Source organism: Herpailurus yagouaroundi, unplaced genomic scaffold (genome assembly GCF_014898765.1).
Source record: "Herpailurus yagouaroundi ecotype Mexico unplaced genomic scaffold, PumYag 141, whole genome shotgun sequence".
Classification (NCBI taxonomy): domain Eukaryota; kingdom Metazoa; phylum Chordata; class Mammalia; order Carnivora; family Felidae; genus Herpailurus; species Herpailurus yagouaroundi.
Genome location: NW_024412396.1, coordinates 34,225,471 through 34,251,985, shown reverse-complemented (window position 1 = coordinate 34,251,985; position 26,515 = coordinate 34,225,471). Strand labels below are relative to the sequence as shown.

At 42.5% G+C, this 26,515-nt stretch overlaps 1 protein-coding gene and 1 non-coding gene across 2 annotated transcripts in view; both read left to right on the top strand.

Moving 5' to 3' along the window:
- The window catches only part of ARMH4 (armadillo like helical domain containing 4), a 128,548-nt gene that overhangs the window by 78,862 nt on the left and 23,171 nt on the right, over positions 1 to 26,515 (top strand). The gene's annotated exons all lie outside the window — the stretch shown is intronic.
- Positions 25,312 to 25,418, top strand: LOC121032550 (U6 spliceosomal RNA). Its single transcript, XR_005791360.1, has one exon. It is a non-coding gene; the product is annotated as a U6 spliceosomal RNA (small nuclear RNA).

Below are 26,515 nucleotides of genomic sequence, written 5' to 3'. Positions count from 1 at the left end.
AGAATATTGAACTATCCTTGCATCCTGGAATAAATTCCACTTGGTTGTGGTGAATGATTTTTTTTAATGTATTGCTGGATTCAGTTTGCTAATATTTTATTGACAATATTTGTATCTGTGTCCATCAGAGATATTAGCTTGTAGTTCTCTTTTTGTGTGGGGTCTTTGGTTTTGGTATCAGGGTAATGCTGGCCTAATCACTTTAGAAGTTTTCCTTCTTCTATTTTTTGGAATAGATAAGAATAGGTATTAACTCTTCTTTATTTTTTTTCTTAAAATTTTTTTTTTCCAACGTTTATTTATTTTTGGGACAGAGAGAGACAGAGCATGAACGGGGGAGGGGCAGAGAGAGAGGGAGACACAGAATCGGAAACAGGCTCCAGACTCCGAGCCATCAGCCCAGAGCCCGACGCGGGGCTCAAACTCACGGACCGCGAGATCGTGACCCGGCTGAAGTCGGACGCTTAACCGACTGCGCCACCCAGGTGCCCCTATTAACTCTTCTTTAAATGATTGGTAGAATTCGTCTGGTCCTGGACTGTTGGGAGTTTTTGGATTACTGATTGAATTTCACTGTTGGTAATCAGTCTGTTCACATTTTCTATTTCTTCCTCCTTCAGTTTTGGTAGGTTATATGTTTCAGGAATTTATCCATTTCTTCTAGATGTCCAGTTTGTTCTGTGTTGCTGGTGGTTATGTCTCTTCTTTCATTTATGATTTTGTTTTTTTAAGTCTTTCTCTCTCTCTCTCTCTCTTTTTTTTTTTTTTTTTTTGATGAGTCTGGCTGGAGGTTTGTATCAGTTTTGTTGATCTTTTCTAAGAACCAGCTCCTGGTTTCATTGATCTATTCTGTTGTTGTTGTTGTTGTGTTTTTTTGTTTTGTTTTTTGTTTTGTTTTGTTTTGTTTTTTTGTTTTAGTTTCTATATCCTTTATTTCTGCTCTAATCTTTATTATTTCCTTACTTCTGCTGTTTTGGGTTTTGTTTGTCCTTCTTTTCCAGCTCCTTTATGTATATGGTTAGGTTGTTTATTTGAGGTAAGCCTTTGTTACTCTAAACTCTCTTTGAACTGATTTTGCTGCATCCCAAAGACTTGAACTGTTGTGTTTTTATTTTCATTTCTGTCAATGTAATTATTGATTTCTTCTTTGATTTCTTGGCTGACCCATTCATTGTTTAGTAGCATGTTATTTAACCTCCATGTATTTGTGCTCTTTCCAGATTTTTTCCTGTGGTTGATTTCTACCTTTCAACATCTTGATTTTGAATTTGTAATCTCCAGAACTGAGAGAATACATTGCTGTTGTTGTAAGCCACTCAGTTGGTAGTACTTTGTTATAGTCCTAGGAAACTAACACATCCTCTTTTGAGCTCCTGCTTTCTTCTTCTTCCCTTCATAGCCAAACTGCAAGTTGGCTAGATTGCAGCACCACCCAAACTGTTCTTGCTGAGAGGCCTCCCAAGAGGGCTAAGCCTACAGAGCCCATTTACCAGGGTTCAAATCCAGACTCTACTTCCTGCTACCTGTGTGAACTTAGGCAAATTGTTTAACCTTCCTGTGTCTTATTTTGTGCTTATCAATACAATGAGCCTATCCCTGGGGACTGTTCTAAGGCTTCAAAGAATTAATATACCTAAAGTAGTTAGCATAGTTCCAGGCACATAGCTAGCACTTAATGTGCACTTATTTCTATTAATATAATTTGCCACATATGTTGTCCCTTTCAGCTCTTACATTGTTTGACTCTCTGCAGCATTGGATTCTACTAGCTATTTTCTCCTCCATGACTCCTTTGTTCCATTACCTTCTGGTTATCTTTCCTGCCTCTGGCTGCTCCTTTTATTAAGCTTCTCCTAGGAAAACATTGTAGCTTGTGGATAGAGTTCAAGTGTTAGAATCTAACACTTCGGGGCTCAGTTCTCAGCTTTATAATTATTCAAGTGACTGACTGAGCAAGTTCACCTTTATGAGCCCCAGTATTTTCTGGAGAAAATAGTGATAATCTTACGTCCTTGGATTTGTGTGAGGAGTAAATGGGTTAATATAAACAGAGGACCCATTGTAAGCTGGATTCTGACTTTCACCTTCACCTTTGGTTCATCCTCTGACCTCCTTGTTGAAAGCTGGAGTGCTGGGCTCTGCAGTTGGTGTCTTTCACAGCTCCAGGGGGAGTCCTTTACTTGAAGTGATATGTGATACAGCAGCCTCCCTCCTCCCCCCAACTTTTGTTGTATAGATAGATCTCTGGAATATTCTTAAGGCACTGGGAAAAGCCTTACCAGATTGAAATTTCCATCATATTTCGTGTGTGTGTGTGTGTGTGTGTGTGTGTTTTAATTTGAGAGAGTGAGAGAGAGTGCACAAGTAGGGAAGAAAGGTAGAGGGAGAGAGAGGGAATCTCAAGCAGACTCCATGCTCAGTGCAGGGCTCAACACAGAGCTGAGTTCCACCACCCTGGGATCATGACCTGAGCCGAAATCAAGAGCCAGACATTCAATCAATTGAGCCACCTAGGCGCCCCCATATTTCATGTTTTCTTTTAAAAATTTTTCAACGTTTATTTATTTTTGAGACAGAGAGAGACAGAGCATGAACGGGGGAGGGGCAGAGAGAGAGGGAGACACAGAATCTGAAACGGGCTCCAGGCTCTGAGCTGTCAGCACAGAGCCCGACACGGGGCTCGAACTCACAGACCGTGAGATCATGACCTGAGCCAAAGTCGGACGCTTAACCGACTGAGCCACCCAGGCGCCCCCCATATTTCATGTTTTAATCTCAGCCTCTACATTCAATGGTTACTGGGTCCCATGGTTTTGATTTTTCCTACAGCTCTTATAAATATCTTCTTTTTGAAGAAACTAGACTATAGCTTAGAAGGGGATAACAGGGGAACGAGGCATGATGTCTGATGGAAATCGTTAGTTTCTACCCTGATTTCAGAAAGGATTGATTCTAACGCAGCCCGATGAGTTGGGCTGAGCAAGGCAGAAATCCAGAAGTGGTTCATGTGTGGTGTTAGACAGGGAAGGTTGTCACCAGTGGGAGGTGGGCTAGAGGTATGAGAATTGGATTCTGGCAGTAACATGCCAGGATCAACCCTTAGAGGAGGCACTGGCATAAATCAGGAGGGATTTCAGGGGCTGGCCAGTGAGTTGGGACTCAGGAAAGGTCTCTGATCTTAGAATGAGCAACTGATCAGAATTGAGAATTTGGATGCTTTGGACTGAGCCTGCTCAGAGCTAAGAAGTAAGAGCTTCAGGAGACCGTGGGCCAAGATAGTCATGGAGGAACCTCATCAGGAACATAACATGACATCTGGAAAGCAAATTAATTCTAAGCCTTACCAGTGGGGCCAAGGGGCTGAAGCAGGGCTATTGGTAAGGGTTCGTCTGTCGTCATTGCCTTGGAAACAAAGATAGGTCAAGGCTGCATTGGTGGTCCCAGCTGGGAAGGCCTGGAGAAGGAGAAAGACAGGGTAAATAAAACTAATAGATATATAGTTCATCATTGTTTCGGACCATTAGGAAAACACACAGAGGAAGTTTGGGAGTCTGGGAACTATGAAAACATTTTCTTTTCTTTTTTTTTTAATATGAAATTTATTGTCAAATTGGTTTCCATACAACACCCAGTACTCATCCCAACAGGTACCCTCCTCAATGCCCATCACCCACTTTACCCTCCCTCCCAACCCCCGTCAACCCTCAGTTTATTCTTAGTTTTTAAGAGTCTCTTATGGATTGTCTCCCTCCCTAACTTTTTTCCCCCTTCCCCTCCCCCATGGTCTTCTGTTAAGTTTCTCAGGATCCACATAAGAGTGAAACCATATGGTATCTGTCTTTCTCTGTATGACTTATTTCACTTAGCATAACACTCTCCAGTTCCATCCATGTTGCTACAAAAGGCCATATTTCATTCTTTCTCATTGCCAAGTGGTATTCCATTGTATATATAAACCACAACTTCTTTATCCATTCATCAGTTGATGGACATTTAGGCTCTTTCCGTAATTTGGCTATTGTTAAAAGTGCTGCTATAAATATTGGGGTACAAGTACCCCTATGCATCAGCACTCCTGTATCCCTTGGGTAAATTCCTAGCAGTGCTATTGCTGGGTCATAGGGTAGATCTATTTTTAATTTTTTGAGGAACCTCCACACTGTTTTCCAGAGCGGCTGCACCAGTTTGCATTCCCACCAATAGTGCAAGAGGGTTCCCATTTCTCCACATCCTCTCCAGCATCTATAGTCTCCTGATTTGTTCATTTTAGCCACTCTGAGTGGCGTGAGGTGATATCTCAGTGTGGTTTTGATTTGTATTTCCCTGATGAGGAGTGACGTTGAGCATCTTTTCATGTGCCTGTTGGCCATCCGGATGTCTTCTTTAGAGAAGTGTCTGTTCATGCCTTCTACTCATTTCTTCATTGGATTATTTGTTTTTCAGGTGTGGAGTTTGGTGAGTTCTTTATAGATTTTGGATGCTAGCCCTTTGTCTGATATGTCATTTGCAAATGTCTTTTCCCATTGCATCGGTTGCCTTTTAGTTTTGTTGATTGTTTCCTTTGCAGTGCAGAGCTTTTTATCTTGATGAGGTCCCAATAGTTTATTTTTGCTTTTAATTCCTTTGCCCGTGGAGATGTGTTGAGTAAGAAATTACTGCGGCTGAGGTCAAAGAGGTTTTTTTTTCTGCTTTCTCCTCTAGGGTTTTGATGGTTTCCTGTCTCACATTCAGGTCCTTCATCCATTTTGAGTTTATTTTTGTGAATGGTGTAAGAAAGTGGTCTAGTTTCATTCTTCTGCATGTTGCTGTCCAGTTCTCCCAGCACCATTTGTTAAAGAGACTGTCTTTTTTCCATTGGATATTCTTTCCTGCTTTGTCAGATTAGTTGGCCATACTTTTGTGGGTCCAATTCTGGAGTCTCTATTCTATTCCATTGGTTTGTGTGTCTGTTTTTGTGCCAATACCATGCTGTCTTGATGATTACAGCTTTGTAGTAGAGGCTAAAGTCTGGGATTGTGATGCCTCCCGCTTTGGTTTTCTTCTTCAATATTACTTTGGCTGTTTGGGGTCTTTTGTGGTTCCCTACAAATTTTAGGATTGCTTGTTCTAGCTTCGAGAAGAATGCTGGTGCAATTTTGATTGGGATTGCATTGAATGTGTAGATTGCTTTGGGTAGTATTGACATTTTAGCGATATATATTCTTCTAATCCATGAGCACAGAATGTTTTTCCATTTCTTTGTATCTTCTTCAATTTCCTCTGAAAACATTTTCCCCTTTGTGCATTTGCTATACATAGTGTATGAAACCCCCATGGCAGCCTGAATACCTCAGACATGCCTTTCTCCATGGTCTTGATTGCTCTGAAGAAGCAGTGGCCTTTTGCAGCTAGAGAAATTTTTTGTAAATCATATCCTGACTCAGAAATGCTCCATGTGATTGCCTTATTTTACATCTTTAAAAAAATTTTTTAAAACGTTTATTTATTATTGAGAGACAGAGACAGAGCATGAGAGGGGCAGAAAGAGGATAAGACACAGAATTTGAAGCAGGCTCCAGGCTCTGAGCTGTCAGCACAGAGTCCGATGTGGGGCTCGAACCCACCAACTGTGAGATCATGACCTGCACTGAAGTCGGATGCTTAACCAATTGAGCCACCCAGGCGCCCCTATTTTACATCTTTTAATACAGATTCACTGGGCACAGTTCTGATGGGATGATCTACAAGATCAGTGTCATGGTTGTCCAGTTATTCCTTGCTAGCAATATCTAGATCTAAGACTCACACATGCTGCAGCGTCCAGTGATCAAATCATGGTTTTGGAGGAACATCAGTTATGAAGGGGTAAAGATCGTTTCAAAATCTTTATAACCCTACCAGGCCTTTGCTGGTGTTTGCTAATGTTGGTCAATTTATCTGTTAGGATGAGGACCAAATTGCCTTCCACAGGTTCCGTGGAGATAGAATAAAGAGGCAGATTGGTATAGTGCGGGTACAAAGCCAAGAACAAGCTATTCCCTGTTAGTGATGGTTATGAGGCGACAACAGCAAACCTTGCTCATTAATGCTGCTTTTACTACCCTGTTTAAGAGACTCTAGAGATGAATTACTCAGTCTTCTTAGTGTAGGCAGACAAGTGAAAGAGTGAACAAAATGTAGCTCAGGAAAAGTCAAAGTAAAGGTGAAATTATGATCATATTAAATAAGATTGAAAAATGAATCCAATATTGATTAAAATGGACAATAGTCCAATGGACTTAATATGAAGACATTGAAAGCATTTTTTTCTTTTTGCAGATTCCAGACATTTTTATGTTTTAGTTTGTCTGGATATCACTTTGTTTTCTGTGTATTGACAACATGGCTTAAAACTGTAAACAGCCTCTTGACAGATTCTGTTACTTACCTTTTCAGTTGCTTGAAATCTGGAGCCGTGGTCACAAGGGAGTCCACCAGGCTCTTCAGAAATACCAGGGAACTCACACATAATGCAGCATCTAGGGTTTTATATTCTGCACACATTGAAGTCTGTTGCCTTTGGAAAAATGAACCAGAGTATAAAATTTTTCCTATGCATTAATAACTGCTGACTCTGGTCAAAGTCCATAGACTGCAGCTGGTCATTAATTCCCCATAAACGCCATACGCAGAGAGAGTTATTGCTTCAGAGGGTTTTCAGTGGCATATTTTTGGTGAGTGATGTGGCATTAATGGGTATTTACAGGGTACTTTTGAGATGATTAGTGTCCAAAGCGTTAGTTGAGACATTTCCAATAGTCCATTCGGAACCCTATCTGTAGGCAGCAGCTGAAGAGACATGTTGAATCTACATTCCTAGACCTTGGGAATGCATACTTAATGGAAAAGGCTAGCCGTAAGTGTTGACTTTAAAATTAGAGCTCACTGTGTGATGAGATTTAGTGTACCTGCCAGGGGGCTTCTGAAATCTCGCCCCGCTGTCTGGGGTCTGACAAAGGGTTTGGCAGAGTGGCCTGGCATCTGGCATTCAGCAGGTCCACCTCGAGCATGACCTCCCAGATGTATATGTACCCTGGGAAACATGAAACATCAGAAAGGCCACTGAAGTATTTTATGGAGCTTTCTTCTGTTCCTGAACACTCTCGGCCTTACCCTGTGCTAATGCTGCTGTCTTCTGATAATGGTTTGTATCCCACAGACCCTTCCCTTTGTGTCTCTTGGATGGGTTATGTGCCCATTTCAAACTGTGGGCTCTTTCTGCCTCTCTCCCCCACATTGCTCAGCATTTAAAGACTCCTGCTGTAGGAATTGTTTCCCTCCTTCATGAGCCCATAGGGGACTTGTCCCAAAGACTCTCCCCAGTTCTCTTTCCATATGGCCTATGATTCAGTATTCCTGTGCTTACTTCTTTGATTTAATCTAGTTTAATTTATTAGCAAGGCTGCAGTGAAAAACAGTGGTGGAAAAGAACCCAATTTCCTATCTTTCCATTCTGGGACAGTTATTAGTACCATCTCACTTTGCTGAAGAAGAATAAAGAAGCAGATCTGAACAGGAGAAAGGATAATAACCTATAGCACTCTGAAGCTCCATGCATTTGAGGTTGTGGGTATACTATGGTTGTTGCATATTGCTTGTGTAAACTTTCACACTCTGCTGTTCCTTCAGAGCAACACAACCCTTATTTCTTCAGCAAGCTCTTCTGTTGGGTTCACACTTGAGAGTAAAAGTGTTACATAGGTGGTAGTGCATGGGTGACAGCATGCATTTTTGTACATTTGCTGCAGACTGTTAGAGCTGTTTCTTTAGAGATCGTCTGTCTGGTTCAGGTAACACATTTTACCATAGAGGACACTTAGGACCTAATAAGCTAAATAGCTTGGCCAGAGTTATAACCTGTGAAAATCCCAGATCTCTTTCTATCAGTCCAGTGTTTCTGGTCATCATATCTATCTGCCATGCTTATTTCATCCACTTGATCCCTGTCCGTCAATACACACACATACACACACACACACACACACACACACACACACGAGGTATAGCATTTTGGAAAAGAGCACTGGCTTTAGAATCACTCATACTTAGGTTTGAATTCTACTCAACAGTAACTATTTATAGATTTAGCCAATTCATCCTTCTAAGCCTCATTTTTTCTCCTGTGCAAATTAAAGATAATAAGATTTCCAGGCTCATAGGGTTGTTGTGAAGATTAATTAATTTAATGTGTATGTGGGTTGTTTAACAAATTGGCACCTGGTAAGTGCCCAATAACATGTCCGTCTGTGCAATAACATCTTTGGCTATGTCTCCATCCATGTCTACCAGGAACTGAGCTGAGTCAAGGGATTAATGCAAAGTGATACTTCTTATTATAGTTCTTGTACAACTTCATTTAACCTCATTTTAGTTACATTTTATTGGTTATATACTAAGATCGGCTGGGGTGAGGCTGGGTCATCATAACAAAGAGACCCAAAAATAGTTCAGTTTAACAAAGAAGTTTTTTTTTTTTTTTCTTTCTCACATAAAAGTCTGACGTAAGCATTCCAGGTTGGAGGGTGGCTCTTCTCCATGGATGATTCAGGGACGCAGGCTCCTTCTTAAGTTGCTGCTCTGCATCTGCTGAGGTGTGGTTCATGATGGGGTTGCACTTGTGGCGGATGGGGGAGGGGTGTGTAAAGGAGGCTCGTTTAGACCCCAAAGTCATATGTCACTTCCACAGAAATTTCACCAGCAACAACATAGTCCCAAGGCCACTTGTAATGCAAAAGAATAGAAACCTAGGGCAGTGGGGTGGATGTGTCCAGCTACAGTTCTGTTGCTATAGAAGAAGGGGAGAATGGACTTTGGTGGGCAACTAGCAGACTTGGCCTTAGAGCCAAATTCCAGAAAGCCAGTACTGCTGAGGGGGGCCATGGCATGGTAGAAGGAGTTAGGCAGGAGCGTGGTTTCTCACTCTGGTTCTCTCAGGTGAAAACACCTAACTCCTGGCACCTCCATTTCCCGGGACTGTTGAGCTCCAGGATTCCCTCTAGCCACATGAAGCCCTCTCTGACCACCCTGCCTCAAGGGCTCTCTTCCTAAAGCTTCTCTTCATTTTGCATCTTATGGCACACAACTCATACAATTTTATTTGTTATAATCAAGCTGCTCACGGCACTTTGCAGGTGTCAGAAGATAAAAAGAATCTATAGGTTAGTTGATTGGTTGGTTGATAAACGTGAATCGTTTGGAGCTCATTGGAAAAAGAAACTATGGATATGAAGGCAGAATGATTTTCTTCAGGAATGAAGCAGAGCTGAGGGAATAAGCTCAAAGGTCTTTTCTGGGCTCACATTTTATGATTCTATGACTCAGCAGCTCTTAAGCGGGGAGGAATCCCGTCTTGGTTCCTCTGGTGATACTCCCTCTAGAAGATTTTTATCATTGAGTTGAACTTGATGAGAATTTCCATCTCCTCCAGTGGCTTCTGTAAGGTCACTTTAATACATAATAAGCTTTAAAAGAAAATGCTCTTATCAGTATGAATAGAGCTATATTTTAAAACCCTTTAGCATTCCAGGTAAGGGTCTGAGTACTCATAGGATATTAAAATTCAAGGACATGTAGTTTGCTGAGCTTTAGAATCCCATTTTGTACGTTTAGGTCTAAAACAAATCCCTCAGAGATTCACGTTAAAAACAAGGTATTAAGCATTTATTCTATGAAAATCTGAGTCTCTGCTTTGAAGTCAGCTTCCATCAACTTTGTCACTGGTGGGCAGTGACTGAGTGCCAAATAATGTAAAGCGGTGCTTCTCCAAACTTCATGGAGCATTTGAGTCATCTGGGGGATCTGATTAAAATGCAGATTCTGGGGGCGCCTGGGTGGCTCAGTCGGTTGAGCGTCCAACTTCAGCTCAGGTCACGATCTCGCGGTCCGTGGATTCGAGCCCCGCGTCGGGCTCTGGGCTGATGGCTCGGAGCCTGGAGCCTGCTTCCGATTCTGTGTCTCCCTCTCTCTCTGCCCCTCCCCCGTTCATGCTTTGTCTCTCTCTGTCTCAAAAATAAATAAACGTTAAAAAAAATAAAAAAAAATGCAGATTCTGCTTCTGTAGTTATGTGATTGCATCTGAGATTGTGCCTTTCTACCAAGCTCCCAGGCGATGCCCTGATGCTTCTAGTCCATGGACCAAGCTTTGAGCAAGGCAATAAGGAATATTACCTGTTAACATGCTGCTTTAAAGATGCTCTGTTACTAGTTAATTAAATTTGAGATAATTATGTTGCCTTACATTAAAGTTGTTTGCATATATGATCTGCAATACCTGAAGAAGATTCTGAAACGAGAAAAGAGCCCTGTTTATTTCACCTCACTTTCTCCTATGGATTTAGCACACTTTCATGTGCTTCGTAAGCCTTTACAACTATCTGTTTAATGAATGATTGAAAAATTTAACCGAATGCTTATTTTTGTTCCAGGCAGCAAGTAAAGGATGCATACATCTGCCTCACCTGGGACATATTTTGTTGCTTTCTCTATCGGAATTAGTAAATCAGAGGAAATGTGACCCCATAGAGGATCAAATTGGAAATATTTTTTCTTAGTGCTTTATTTCCTCTCTGGAGTGAAGACCACTGATACATGCGTTAGCAAGCACATGGCTTGAGCAGTCTTCAGGACTCCAGGAAGCCATAGTGGCCATTTCAGTTGAAGTCACACAGGCTTCCATTGCTTTTTCCATTTAGCCATGGCAGTGTGGTCTGTGTCTTTCTTGAAATCTAGGTCCAAGAGAAAGGGTGTCTCCATGGTCAGACCCAGGACAGGTGGGGAATAATGAGCATTTTTGGTTGTCCTGGACCAAACAGATGAAATGGAAGCACTTTGGTGAGGCATGAAAATTATATTTTAATCTAAATTTTCAGTGTGGTATTTTTGTGCTCAAGCCCTCACAAAAAATTCTGTGTAACACTGCAGGCCTTGGTAGTCTTACTGGCAAATGAAGTTCCCACATAATTGCTTTAGGGAAAAAAAGGAATGTCTTTGCATTTAATGTAGTCAGGAAGCCATATAGGTTTAACCTTGTAGGTAGCTGACTCTTCATTGCATATTACAAGATAGTTTCAAAGCTTTTCTGATCACTCAGATGGTCAACATAGAAATGGAAGGTGTGGAAAGTGGCCTTGATAATGCCATAAAATCTATGTGCCACTCAGCTCCCTGTGAGAAGTGAAATGGCTTATGCGATCATTCATTAATTCACAGGTAGAGCATCACTCACGTGCTTTACCAGACTGTGAGCCCTGGGACAACAGATTCTGCGTCTCAGTTTTCTTACCTGTAAAATGAGGACAGTAGAAGAAACACTCCTTGAATGGCACTGAGTCTCAGTATTAATTTCTTAGCATCCCAACTCTAAGAAGCCAACTTAGTGGCTCTTTAGAGCTTACAATGTAGCATATGATAACATGTATAAATTCACATAACATATGTATAAATGGCATAGGAAAGTGAAAGACATTACATAAAGACACATGCCTGATTGTCACAAGAGGATGGTGATGTGACCCGCAGCACATGTAGACATTCTTTCCTACCCAAAGTAATAGAAACTCGGGTGAGAATCCAGCGGTGCTAAAGATACCCCAGCAAGCTCCCAGACACTGTGACTGCCCTCATGACAGGGCACAGACATTTTAATAAGGAGAAGGGCACAGACTTTAACCGAGCAATCACCAGTCTTTAAATTACAGTTATGATGAGCACCATGAAGGAGAAGAGTAGGTGGCCAGAGATCTTACAGTAGGGGCAGTGACCTGAGGGGGTCAGAGAAGGCTTTCCTGGGCAATGTGTTTGTGAACTAGAGGTGTGGACAAAGAGGGGTAGAGGCTGAGAAAGAAGGATTTCGGGCAAACACAATGGATTTGTGAAGGCTGGAGGCAAGAAGTATTTGAGGACAGGAATGAAAGCCAGTGTGCCTGGGGTTAAGAGTAAGATTGTGGTGGCTGGTGAATCAAACAGGGACCAAACTTGCAAAACCTTGCTGCTAGGACAAGAATTGAGGATTTCATGCTGTGAGTCATAGGAAGCCATTGAAGGGTTCGAATGTGCTATCTGAATTTTAAAGGCATCACTTTGGCTACAGGATGTCTTGTGAGGAAGGCTATATAAAAAAATGGAGTAGAGGAGAGCAAGAACAGATGCAGGGAAGCCAGTGAGGAGCTTGTCACAATAGACTGGGCAAGAGGAAAGGTGGCTCTTACTGGGGCAAGGAGAAAGTGGATGGACTCAAGATTAAATTGAGAGGTAGAATGAAAAGGTCTCCATGATTGGATCTTGGAATGGAGGGAAGGGAAGTGTTCAAGGTGACTTGTAAGCTTTTGGCTGATGTGGTTGGGTGGGGAGTGGTGTCATTACTGAGATGGGAAGACCAGGGGAGGACCTAAGTTCGGGGTACAGTAGGGGTGGGAAGAGGAAGAGATCAGGAGTTAAATTTTGGGTGCATGAGAGACACTTGAAGGAGAGAGATGTCTGGAGCGTAGAGGAGAGGCTGAATTTGAGTTACATGTTTTTTTTTTTATTTTAATGTTTATTTATTTTTGAGAGAGAGAGAGAGAGAGCAGGGGAGGGGCAGAGAGAGAAGGAGAGAGAGAATCCTAAGCAGGCTCCGTGCTGTCAGCGCAGACAACAGAGACCCAGGGCTCGAAGTCATGAACGGTGAGATCATGAGCTGAACGGAAATCAAGAGTCAGTAACACACTTAACTGACTGAGCCGCCCAGGTGCCCCTGGGCTACATATTTTATAGTCATCAACATTGGTTGGTAATAGGAGTAAATGATAATGCCTGGGGAGCAAGTTTAGAGGGAGAAGGAGGATGGTCTGGAACAGAGAAACTTTAATAATTGAAAGGTGAGGTAGAGTAGGTCACACCCCCTAAAGGAGGCTGAGGAGGAGTAATTGGAGATCGGACAGGTGAGAAGCTCGGTGTCACAGAATGTAAGGAAAGGATTGTTTAAAGATGGAGGGGTGTGGCCGACTGAAGGAATACAGCAGAGTAGTAAACAAGCACACAGACAACAATCTGAAAGCACTTTGATAGAAAGCCCTGAAGTCGAGAGGCAGTTCAAATCAAGAACTTCTAGAATGCCCCATGCACCTAGCTTTTCTTTGGCTTCCTCCTTATAAAATTGGGATGGCATTGGAGTTGTTTTGAAAGCTGCAGGAGATGGTTGCAAAATATTTAACCCAGAGCTGGCACCCTGGAGGTGTATGCTAGAGGTTAGCTGATATAATAATGAGCAAAGGATCACAATCCTCCTTGTTGAAGTGGGTTTGAGTAAAGCAGCCAAGACTATACTCCAGCCTCTGCAGACCTTGGAGGAGGGTCTGTTTGTCCCAGCCCCTTTCCATATTACTGCATCCGCAGGGTCAGACAGTGTTCTACTCACAGCATTTGCCTTGCCAGTTGGAAAATCAAGGCACAGAAGTTAAGGCTGCCTGGAAAGTGCTCCACTTGAAGCCAACAAGTTAAAGGCGAATGTCATGTTGTGGGACCTGAGAAGTGCACTGTAGACAAATTACTGAGAAATCCAGGTTTGAGTCAGTTGTTTTTATTCTCTGCATGCGTGAGAATCTAGGTGGATACAAAAGTCTTTATCAAAAATTCTTCTGGGTAGAATCATTCACTCTCAGAACCATAGGAACATTGCATCATAAGAGGAACAAACTCAGATTCAGGATCAGGATTCAATAGTTGTGACTTAAAAAAGCAAATGTTGTTCCCATTCTGAGCTCTAGTGGAGGTGCCTAAGTTGTTAGTAGGGTGAGCTTGCTATGTGGCACTTCATGTTGCAGAGTCATTCATTTTGAAATCCCTCAGGGTAAGGGAGACTCCTCTCCACCACTCCGAGTTTCCACGGGAGTAAAAATACTTGTTAATGAATGCCTTCATTCGTTATTTGTGACAGCCATCTTTGCCACCGTGGGGACTTAACCACTTGTCATATTAATTCTCACTAGGTCTTCTCTGTGAGATTGTAAGCTCCTTGAAGGCAGGAACTGGGTCCTGACATCTCTGTACCCGCCATCCAGCAAGCACCTGGTCACAGAAGAAGGTCAATAAATTGTTGAAATGAGTCAACACAGAATTTACGTAGGCTTATCAGGTTCCAAACATTTGGTTCTTCTGGGCCTACATCTTCCTTTCTACTTTGTAACCTAAAATAGACACTACTTGTGGTGCAGAAACCATCAAATATAAAACTTAGTGCTGACACAGACAGAGAGGCTCTTTGAAAAAAATGTGAAATGTGAGTATCTATGATTATGACATTTTTTTATAGCTCAGAAGCAAGTATATCTTGCAGCCAGGAAAGATCGTCTATTCTCAGTGGCATGATCTTTGATTTTACGTTGTTGTTGTTGTTGTTGTTGTTGTTGTTTTCTCTCTCATCAGTCAGGTTTAATGCTATTTTGATCCTAAGTCCAGTGGGTTGATTTTCTTATTTATGAAGTCAAAGGTTTACTTATGGGCACCTAACTTTTATCATTACAACACAAACCCAGTTTTCGGAGGGCTCCTATTCGTTATGTCCAAATAAGGTTTTAGAAAAGCAGACCATTCATTGGAGTTACAGCAATCATTTAATCTTGCTTCACCTGTGATCGAGTCTATACCAACTTGATCTAGCTTGATGTCTTTATATTTTTAGAATGTGAGAAGTATTAGGGAGCAAAATTCACTTAATGACCTGGTAGATGACAAGATAAAAGATGCAGTTGTCTTTGAGGAAGAAGCCTTGGATTTTTCCTATGGTGAGCTTTTGTGACTTTAATTCTCCAGAGAGTTGAGTGTCACTTTTATCTTTCTTGTGAGGGGTCCTCTTAGGCAACATATGTAAGTTTATACTCAGCTGACTGGTGTTCCTTTTTGCAGGATTCTACTGGAGCTAAATAGGCAACTGTAACAGCTCCTTCCCTGTCATACCCAAGGCTGCAGATGTTTTCCTTTTCTGCTTAGAGAAAACATCTAAGTTTTCTCTAAACTAGATGAGGCAGAACTCTGCTCACTCTGCTTCAGACCTGTTACTCATCCAGTTTCCTTGGTTTCTTCCTATTGGTGTCTACCCAGATTTTTCTACTCTACCTCGCTTTTCTGGATGGATGCCTATTTAGGTGAGTTGCCTGGCTTTTTGGCTTGCTGAGTCCCTAAGGCCCCTTTTTCCTGTGCCCATGCAATGCAACTTCCCACCCCTCATTCAAGCTCCTCGTTACTGCAACTCTTGCCAACCTGGATCCATTCACTCAGATTACTACTTACTTGTTGGGAGTAGAGAGAAATCAGACTCTACTACAAATCTTGGAATGCCAATACCTCACTTGAAAAGTATATACAGTTAGTGTTGAAGAACACAGAGTCTGGATCCAGACTTTCTGGGTTCAAATCCTGGATCTGCCCCTTAGGAGCTGTGTGATCTTGGGCAAATTGCTTACTGTCTCTTGCCCAGTTCTATCATGTGCACAATGGAAATAATGGTTGTATCTACCGTACATGGTTAATATGAAGAGTAAAGAAGTTAGCGTATGTAATAGGCTTAGAACAGTGTGTCTGCTATATAATAAGCATAGTATAGCGTTAACTATTACCAAGCATTTGAAGTCAATGTTCACTGAATTCTGACCCTTCCAGGAAAAGGCAAATGGAGTAGATCAATATTTATCAAAGGGAGGTCCACAAGTTCACTATAAGAAATTTTAAATCCTGTGCTCACATTTGGATGATAATGTGAACACCCCAGGGTAAGCCTGTATTAGATTATTTAATGACTCCTAATAGCTGAATATGCATATGATTGGAAAGCCTGCATTTACGATGTGCCTATGATCACGTTTTCAGGAAGTGAAGACCATGGTATCGAGGCAGGCTGCAGGAGGGCAGGCCCGGTCATGGTTCTTGGAGAGAAGAGTGGAGGAGGATAGTCTCCTGCAACATGTATGGCCTGAGCATGCAGACCTGTCAGGGACTGGTTCTGTGACAATCACTGACTGCCGGTGTCATATTGGATTTTATTGGGATTCTATTTAATTCATGAACTTGTTTTTAGTTTTATAGTCATATAAAAGAGCTACCAGGATTAGGGGTTTATATATACACTTCAGTATTTATTTAAGTAACATTATAATAAAAACAATTTGTTATCATCTGAGGATCATAAGCATTTTTATCTTGTAAAAAGGGTCTGCCCACATATTCCCCAAACTTGAGAAAGACTAGACTCTCTGTGGTTCCCAAATGCCAGTTCACAAACTGTGTTTGTCAGGTTACAAAAAAAACTGGGGGGAAATATAGACTTTTGGGGGAACCTGGGTGGCTCAGTCGGTTAAGTGTCCAGCTTTTGCTCAGGTCATGATCTCATGGTTCATGAATTCAAGCCCCACAGTGGGGGAGGGGGCAGAGAGAGAGGAAGAGAGAGAATCCCAAGCAGGCTCCTCAATGTCAGCATGAAACCCTCCACAGGGCTTGATCTGTGCTGTCAGTATGGAGCCTGCTTCAGATCCTCTGTCCCCCGTCTCTGCTGCCCCTCCCCTGCTTGCTTTCTCTCTCTCTCTCAAAAATAAACATAAAAAAAAAGAAATAAAGACTCTTGGGCTGTGTCCTGGGGCGGCTGGGCCTGTGAATCTGTATTTTTGCTGAGCTGTCAGGTGATTCCACTGAGCAACAAGTTTGGGCCTTTCTGGGGCTGATGACCTCTCAATGTTCTTCATAGTTCTGGGATCTTAGAATTCAGGGTCTTTGTCTTCAAAATTGAGATAATCACACTTGTCCCTGTCTTGCTGCACAAGGGAGCAGTGAGAATTAATGAGGCAATTTTCGTAAGTGTTCTTGGAAGAAGAGTACCATTAAAGTGTAATATATCGAGGCCAGAATTGAGCTGGATCGCCTCAGCATGCAAATTGTTCCATAGGAACAAAGAGGTGACTCAGGGCCTTAGTATCATCACCAGGCTGAGTTTTGCTACCGAGGATCCAGTTTCTGAGAGTGTTGGACCATCTCCAGCATGGACTCAAACCCCATGAAACCTGGCACATTAACATGAGATTTATATATCAGTAACCTGGTGGTAGCAGAGACGGAAAGGCTGGACGGGGAAGTGTCGGGGGGAGAAGCCCTAAGCTTATTGTATCAGTTTCCTGGGCCGCCATAACAAAGTTCCACTAACAAGGTGGCTAAAGAGAGACTGACCCTTTCAGCTTTCTGGGGGCTAGAAATGGAAATCGAGGTGTTGGCAAAGTTGGTTTTTTCTTGAGGCTCTGAGGAAAAGTGTGTTCTGTGCTCCTCTCCTAGTTTCAGGCATTACGGGGAATCCTTGGTGTTCCTTGACCTGTAGATGCATCATTCCCATCTCTGCCTGTCATCACATGGCCATTTTCTTCTTCCTGCCTGTCTGGGTCTTCACGTGGCCCTCTCCTCTCAGTGTGCCTCTCTCTTCTTATGGGGATACAAGTCATATTGGATTCAGGGCCCATGCTTCTCCAGAAGGACCTCATTTTAATTTAACTAATTACATCTGAAAGCTCCCTATTTCCAATTAAGTCACATTCTGAGGTACTGGCAGTTAAAGCATCAACATATCTGACATATCCTTTTGGGGGACGCAATCCACCCCTTACCTCCATGTTTCTATTTACATAAGGAAGCACAGGATATTTTACATTTTGGAGTGAATTCTTTTCCCGAAAGTGTTTTTCTTAAAGAGGTTTTTTTTTTTTTCATTATATGAAATTTATTGTCAAATTGGTTTCCATACAACACCCAGTGCTCATCCCAAAAGGTGCCCTCCTCAATACCCATCACCCACCCTCCCCTCCCTCCCACCCCCCATCAACCCTCAGTTTGTTCTTAGTTTTTAACAGTCTCTTATGCTTTGGCTCTCTCCCACTCTAACCTCTTTTTTTTTTTTTTTTTTCTTCCCCTTCCCCATGGGTTTCTGTTAAGTTTCTCAAGATCCACATAAGAGTGAAACCATATGGTATCTGTCTTTCTCTGTATGGCTTATTTCACTTAGCATCACACTCTCCAGTTCCATCCACGTTGCTACAAAAGGCCATATTTCATTCTTTCTCATTGCCATGTAGTATTCCATTGTGTATATAAACCACAATTTCTTTATCCATTCATCAGTTGATGGACATTTAGGCTCTTTCCACAATTTGGCTATTGTTGAGAGTGAAGAGTTTTTTTCTTAAAAAAAGTTTTTTATGTTTATTTTAAGGGGTGGGGAGAGAGCCTATCAGTGGGGGAGAGAGCAGAGAGAGAGGAAGAGAGAGAGAATCCCAAGCAGGCTCCTAGATGTCAGCGTGAAACCCTACACGGGGCTCAATCTCATGAACTGGGAGATCATGACCTGAGCTGAGATCAAGACTCGGACGCTTAACTGACTGCGCCACCCAGTGCCCCCACAAAAGTGAAACGCAGAGGGCATTACACCTTAGAAACCATGCTATATGACATGGTAAGGTCCCCCGGGTGGCCCATAACAACTGATTTAGCTCACAATGTACCAGAAGTAGGAGTTCGTCTAAGGGCCCTGTAGAATCTAACACACCAGAAGAGGTCCCAGTCAGAAAATGTGTTCCAGCTTTCCACTTGAGGTGTTACGAGCACATCTCTCTCCATCAGCTCTTAGAAGCTTCATGTTTGTTTATTTCTCTCATCTTGATTCTTCTGCGCTCGTTTACATTTCCCCTTTTGTGGAGTGTTCCTGTTCCCTATTTATTTTAATATTGGTTCTAATATTACCTTTTATGTTGTTATTATACCTGAAATCCCTGGTGGAAGGGGTGGAGAGTGGGGAAGGGAGATGCTCTGTGCTGTAAACAGTCTTTTTCCCTCTTCTGCATTAAGATTTACTTGCCACAATCCTGTGTCTGCAGCACCTTCTCTTCGATTCTGAGTTACAGCTGGCCACCCGGTGTATTAGCTTCTCTATTGTGCATGTGGAGCTCCTGCGTGCTCACTTCATACCCATAGGATTTTGTCAGAGGGGCTCTCAGGAATGACGGTGGGGTATTCTAATGGGTTGACATTGTGTAATCTTCAGACCGTCTTATTGAAATAAAGTCTTTGTGGTGGCTGTAGCTCTCAGTTCTCTTGTTCCTGTTCCAAGTTCCTTAATGAGCCACTGTCATCTGTTCAGGGAGGCTAGTCCTTGGCCTTAACCCTATGTGAGCCTTCCTTTGGATGACAAAGAGTTGATGGGAAAGATTTTTAAAACAAAATGCTCTGAAAAGCCCTTTTATGCAATCAGGTGTTAGGTATTGGTAAAGCGTTGTAAATGTAGAGTGTCCAGATATTTTCAGAATAATCAGGTCTGAATAAACCCAGTTGAATAGGCCTTTCTTTTCTCCTTGATTAAAAGGTATTGCATGGGGTGCCTGAGTAGCTCAGTCGGTTAAGTGTCTGACTCTTGATCTTGGATCAGATCATGATCTCACGGTTGGTGAGTTTGAGCCCTGCATTGGGCTCTGGGCTGATAGTGTGGGGCCTGCTTGGGATTCTGTCTCTTTCCTTCTTTGCCCCTCTCCTGTTCTCTCTCAAAATAAATAAAAACAAAAAAAGGGGAGGGGGATTGCGTTTGTTCAGATCTTCTTGGAAGCAGGATCAAGATGGGGTTGTGTGTGCAGGAGATTTATCATGAGGACACCTGGGAAGGATGAAGGGAAGGGCAACAGTGTAGGCTGGGAGAGCTTTCAGATGAACTTTTCGGTGCCGGTGTGACTTCTGTGAGAGGACAGGTGGAAGGAAGGAGGACAAGGGGAGGAAAGGACAGATGGGAATGGACAGATGAGGAGGGGAAGGACAGTTCTGAGAATGTCTTGGCCAGGTTGATTGTGAGTTCTTGAGGCAAAGTTGCCTACTGGGGGATCCCTCTGTCCCATGGGAATGAACCTGCACTGGTACCCTGCCATGCTCAACCAACATGTGGGAGCCACGCAGGGGAAACATGGACACTGTACAGATGTGGTTGTGGATCCAGGTGTGTGTTGTGGGGGGGGGGGGGGGAGGCAGGTAGCCTATACTCCCCCACAGTGGGAGAGCCAGGCAGTGCAATTATTTGGCTTTTGCAGGGATCTCCTGAGGGGTCCATGAAGTTGGATGACAAAAATGACATTCTTATTTTCACTAACTTCTGACTGAATGTTAGTGTTTTAATTATGCGTGGAGCCAGTAGCCATGCCAGTAGCTGTGTGTCTTCTCACTAATAAATATCACAGCTATTTTTATATCAACATTATAGTTATCACGGATAATCTGAATATGTTATTTATGCTCATCATTACTTTGAAATCATGGTAGTTACTAGACCTGCCACTAGACCTCTTTATTTAATGACAGTGAAAAGGTGTATTTACTATTGTATCACTAATTTATTTTTTTTTTCAACGTTTATTTATTTTTGGGACAGAGAGAGACAGAGCATGAACAGGGGAGGGGCAGAGAGAGAGAGGGAGACACAGAATTGGAAACAGGCTCCAGGCTCTGAGCCATCAGCCCAGAGCCCGACGCGGGGCTCGAACTCACGGACCGCGAGATCGTGACCTGGCTGAAGTCGGACGCTTAACCGACTGCGCCACCCAGGTGCCCCTGTATCACTAATTTAAAACATAATTTGATAGTGAGATTCGAATATAATTATTTCGTTAGAGTTCTATATATCTTCTGTCAGGCATTTATAAGCATTATTCCAAGAAGGGGTAATCCATAGTCTTCATCTGACAGAGAGGTCCACTACTCAAAAATTGTTAAGAACCCCGCCTGCAGAGAGTACTCGGTAGGATCGTATTAATTATATTAGCTCGGTTATCTTTTATCTGGCTCCAAATGTGTGAGGACAATAGCCTCAGTCCCCACGAGAATGTATTATTGTAGAAGATGATTCACGAGAATGTATTATTGTAGAAGATGATTCATTAATTCAACAAAGAGTGTCTCCCGCGTGCCAGGTATTGTGTGGTGTTGGAGCCACGGCAACAAGCAAGACAGACAACCCCGATCTCAGAGAGTTTAATCAACTAACATGAAAGGCAGTCATGGAACAAGAACAATTATGATTGCATTACCATGTTAACAATACAGAACAGCAGGATGCTCTGGGTGCCCCCGGAGAGGGACCCAGTGTAGGGGCCAGAGCAGACCTCTGTGAAAAGCACTCTTTTCAGCTGAGCCTGAAGAATGAGTAGAGGTGGGTTGGAAGAAGAGGGGTGGAGACTGAAGTTAGAGCAAGTGTGAAGATTTGGAGGTGTGGCACGCTTAACTTGTAAGAACTGAAATCGTGCGCACCTCGTAAGCTACGTGAAGTTTAGATTTTTCCCTAAAGGCAGTGGGAAGCTTTGAAGGGGTTTTAAGCGGGGGGTGATGTGATCAGATTGCCTTTCAAAAATACTGCTTGGAAAACGCCAGTGAAGGCTCTCATGGTACTAGGGTGAAAATGAAGGCAGCCTCCTGTGAAGCATGTGGTGGGAGAAAGCAGAATCAAGCAAGACTCTTCTGGTTATCCTTATATTTGACTTCTTTTTGGCCCTGTGGGAATGACTGGGTCTTGAATTTTAATTTGTCACTCTATCCTAAGCCACATTAAAATCTTGGAAGCCTTTTTCTTAGACTTAAGATGTTCAGAGTAGCTGCAGTTCTCTCTGAAGTCAGTTGCAGATGCCGCTGTGTGAACCTGAAACCTCACACAAATCTCGGGAAAATATTTCTCGATAATGTAGAGCCACGGAGAAAGTGGATGTTGTTTGGTAAGTTCTTAGCATACATTTGTTACTTGCTACAGCACCGATGGCCTTTAGACTTCTATATTAAGAGGAAAGTAAACTTATCATTAATAATGTAGGTGGTTATATTGCCAATTAAATGAAAGATCTCTGGCTGCTTCTTCACAAGAAACTCATAATGGGCTCAAGGTTTGTTTGTTACTAGGTAAAAACAAGTCCATTTTGGTTGATGGCTAACTCAGGACCGTGCACAGTTAGGCAACTCATAAAAGTGTTCGTCTGGAAATGAGTCTCTGGGATAATCAGATTTTATTTCTAGTGTCTAATTGATGCCCAGAGCTTTGGGGTTTAATTATGTCTGCTGAAAAAATACAATTCAATTTCTCTTCCTCCCTTTTATACATAACTGCAAGCTTTATTTTAATTCATAAATATGCAAGGTGTTGCAGATATTTTCTGACACAGTACCTGGTATTATTTAGATACTTAATAAACGTTGGATTCTTCTTGTAATGGAATGAATACATATCAAATAAGAAACTTAGGTAAGAGTTTCTGGCTCTTCTGTTTATGGTCTGGCAGTTGAATTTGAATATTTTATGGTTACTCCAGAGAAATAAATAATTTAAGTGGGAAATTGTTTTAATAAGAGGGGACTCCTGTTTTGCAGTCATCTAGGCAGGCTGGCTTGAATGTAATGTTGGGTGTTTGTTCTACTAGGGAGTGCGGTAGGCGGGTATTTTATGGGACCTGTGGCAGGAAGAGCTGAGTATGTGTGATGGACTATGAATTACACCCTTTCCCTTCTGTACGGTATCTACCCAACTTCCAGGAGGGCCCAGATAGCTTCTTTACCTCCTCTTCGATCACCAGCTGGTGTGTCTGTCTTCTTTCACTTAGCATTATGTTTTCAAGGTGCATCCATGTTGTAGCATGTATCAGTATTTCAATCCTTTTTATGGCTGGTAACACTCCATACGGATACGCCACATTTTGTTTATCCGTTCATCCGCTGATGGACACTTGGATTGTTTCCACCTTGTGGCTATTGTGAATAAGGCTGTTAACGAACATTCGTGGACAAATATTTGTTTGAGGACTAATTCTTTTGGGCATATACCCAAAGGGGGAATTGCTGAGTCATATGATAATTTTATATTTAAGTTTTTGAGGAACTACCAAATCGTTTTCCACAGTGGCTGCAAATGTTACATTTCCCCCAGCAATGGACAAGGGTGCTAATTTCTCCACCTTCTCACCAACGCTTGTGATTCTCCATTTTTTCTTCATTATGGCCTTCCTAGTGGCTGTTGAGATGGTGTCCCCTGTGGTTTTGGTTTACATTTCCCTAATGGCTAATGATATTCAGCATCTTTTCATGTGCTTGTTGGTCGTCTGTATACACGCTGTAATATGGATGAACCTCGAAAACGTTAACGCTAAGTAAAAGAAACCAGTTATAAAAGGTCATATAGGATTCCATTTACATGAAATATCCAGAATAGGTAAATCCATAGACACAGAAGGGAGATTAGTGGTTACTAGGGCTTAGCAGGAGGGAAGAATGGAGAGTGACTGTTTAATGGGTACGGGGTTTCCTTTGGGGTGATAAAAACATTTTGGAATGAGATAGAGGTGATGGTTATAAAACGCCATGAATGTGCTGAATGCCACTGAAGCGTAGGCTTTAAAATGGTCAATTTTAGGTTACGTGAATTTTACCTTGATAAATAAAAAAACAAAAACATCTGGCTAGAAGTTGAGTCTGCCTGTCCAGTTCCAGCAGTATGAGACAGAGAAATTCTGCATAAAGTAAAACAAAAATTTTAAAATATGTACCTGAGCTTGAAAAGAAAGCCATTGTTGCCACCGGCAGCAGCTTGAATCCCAAACAGTAGCCTCCTGAGCTAGAGCTGTGGTACCCCAGGGGAAGCGTGGGCCACATATAGAAGCTGAGATGAGGGGTAGAATTTAACACCAACGTGGGGCCAATTGACACGCCTTGGGCTGGTGTAGGGAAGCAGCAGGGACTAAAACCTTTGCATAAGGAGGCGTTCTGAAAAAAAATGCCTCTTTGGTGAAAGGGGATCTAGAAAAATCCCCCACATGAGCCAGGGGAACAGCAAGGGAATATCACTCTTCCTGATGCTCTGAGTCAGGGGAGAAAAATGACACTGAAGCCCAAGGACTGCCTTCATCATGCAAGAACCTATAACTGAGAAATTACTGTACAGCCAGGTGGTAGGTTCCAGGTGGGTGAAGCCCCTGGCGTCCTTGGCACAAGCAAACAAGAAACTACTCATCTATAGTGACACTTCTGCAGTGCAGGGTGGACAAGATACCCAGGGAAAAACAAGCCCCGGTGACAAATGACAGTTTGCACAAGGAAAGAGTCCAGCATGAGGGAAAGGAAATAAGCATCACGGACAGGAGGATTAGAATCTCAAAAACCCGGCAAAATAGAGGTATGTCTAAGATGGTTGAACAATGAGGACTTTGAGATTGGCTCTACTGCCCTAATAAAAAGTTTCCCCATATAGTTGAACACCTGCTCCCAGGGAGCATGTGCAAAGTTTGCTTGTGAGATTTAGAAGGAGCAAAGGTAGGGACTGAGATTGTTCACCGGCTGACTGTCCTATAGTGGTTTGGAGAGACCTTTAGGTTTTTTCCGAAGGATCAAGAGCTCAGGGAAACTTTCTTTCCAAGTAATCCATTTAAGATGGAAGAAAAGCTCTTCCTTTGAGTATTAACTGTGGTGCTCAGGTGCTCTTAACCAAAGATTTGCCTTCATTTCTCTCGAGGGTGCAGCTTGGTATTTGCCCATTATTATGAGGAGTGACACGTTATGAACTGGTAAGTGGAACTTTTGGGAACAAACCTTGAAGCTGCCTTGAAAACCACTTTAGTTCTCATTCAGCTCCCCATGTCTAATCGACATCTGTTGGCCGAGCCTTGGCACTAGAGAGGTGGGAGCTTCATGTTGACCAAGCAGAATCATGCCAGCAAGTTTAGATGACTCGTTGGTAAAAATGAGACTTCAGGGTTACCTGGTCACTGGCTAGTCTTCTCTTTGCCTCACTCTATGCTCAAGCCATAGCTTTTGATCAGTGGAAGCCCCACATTTGTATGTAGAGGAGAAGGGTGTGTGGGGACCTTGTCATGAAGCTAAAGTGGGCTATCACTTTCCATGAACTTGAGAACAGGGGACTACAGGCAGGACTGATGGACACTAGGTAACTAATGCCTCACATCTATCTTGAGATGGGAAATTTTACATTCAGTGGATCTGGCAAGCAACACACACACAAACTTGACTTTGCCCCGGAAGCCTGATGAGACTGCATTTCAGAAACAGTAATCTTTCTATTAAAAATTAAGTATCGGGGTGCCTGGGTGGCTCAGTTGGCAGAGTTGGTGTCCAACTCTTGATCTTGGCTCAGGTCATGATCTCATAGTCGTGACATCGAGCCCTGCATTGGGCTCCATGCTGGGCATGGAGCCCGCTTAAGATTCTCTCTCTTCCTCTCTCTTCGCCCTTCCCCATCCTCTCTCTTAAAAAAAAAAAATGAAATTTGTGCTCGCTTCGGCAGCACATATACTAAAATTGGAACGATACAGAGAAGATTAGCATGGCCCCTGCGTAAGGATGACACACAAATTCGTGAAGCGTTCCATATTTTTAGACCACTTTCTCGCACCATTCACAAAAATAAACTCAAAATGGATAAAGGACCTGAATGTGAGACAGGAAACCATCAAAACCCTAGAGGAGAAAGCAGGAAAAGACCTCTCTGACCTCAGCCGCAGCAATTTCTTACTTGACACATCCCCAAAGGCAAGGGAATTAAAAGCAAAAATGAACTACTGGGACCTTATGAAGATAAAAAGCTTCTGCACAGCAAAGGAAACAACCAACAAAACTAAAAGGCAACCAACGGAATGGGAAAAGATATTTGCAAATGACATATTGGACAAAGGGCTAGTATCCAAAATCTATAAAGAGCTCACCAAACTCCACACCCGAAAAACAAATAACCCAGTGAAGAAATGGGCAGAAAACATGAATAGACACTTCTCTAAAGAAGACGTCCGGATGGCCAACAGGCACATGAAAAGATGCTCAACGTCGCTCCTCATCAGGGAAATACAAATCAAAACCACACTCAGATATCATCTCACGCCAGTCAGAGTGGCCAAAATGAACAAATCAGGAGACTATAGATGCTGGAGAGGATGTGGAGAAACGGGAACCCTCTTGCACTGTTGGTGGGAATGCAAATTGGTGCAGCCACTCTGGAAAACAGTGTGGAGGTTCCTCAAAAAATTAAAAATAGACCTACCCTATGACCCAGCAATAGCACTGCTAGGAATTTACCCAAGGGATACAGGAGTACTGATGCATAGGGGCACTTGTACCCCAATGTTTATAGCAGCACTCTCAACAATAGCCAAATTACGGAAAGAGCCTAAATGTCCATCAACTGATGAATGGATAAAGAAATTGTGGTTTATATACACAATGGAGTACTACGTGGCAATGAGAAAGAATGAAATATGGCCCTTTGTAGCAACATAGATGAAACTGGAGAGTGTGATGCTAAGTGAAATAAGCCATACAGAGAAAGACAGATACCATATGGTTTCACTCTTATGTGGATCCTGAGAAACTTAACAGAAACCCATGGGGGAGGGGAAGGAAAAGAAAAGAGGTTAGAGTGGAAGAGAGCCAAAGCATAAGAGATTCTTAAAAACTGAGAACAAACTGAGGGTTGATGGGG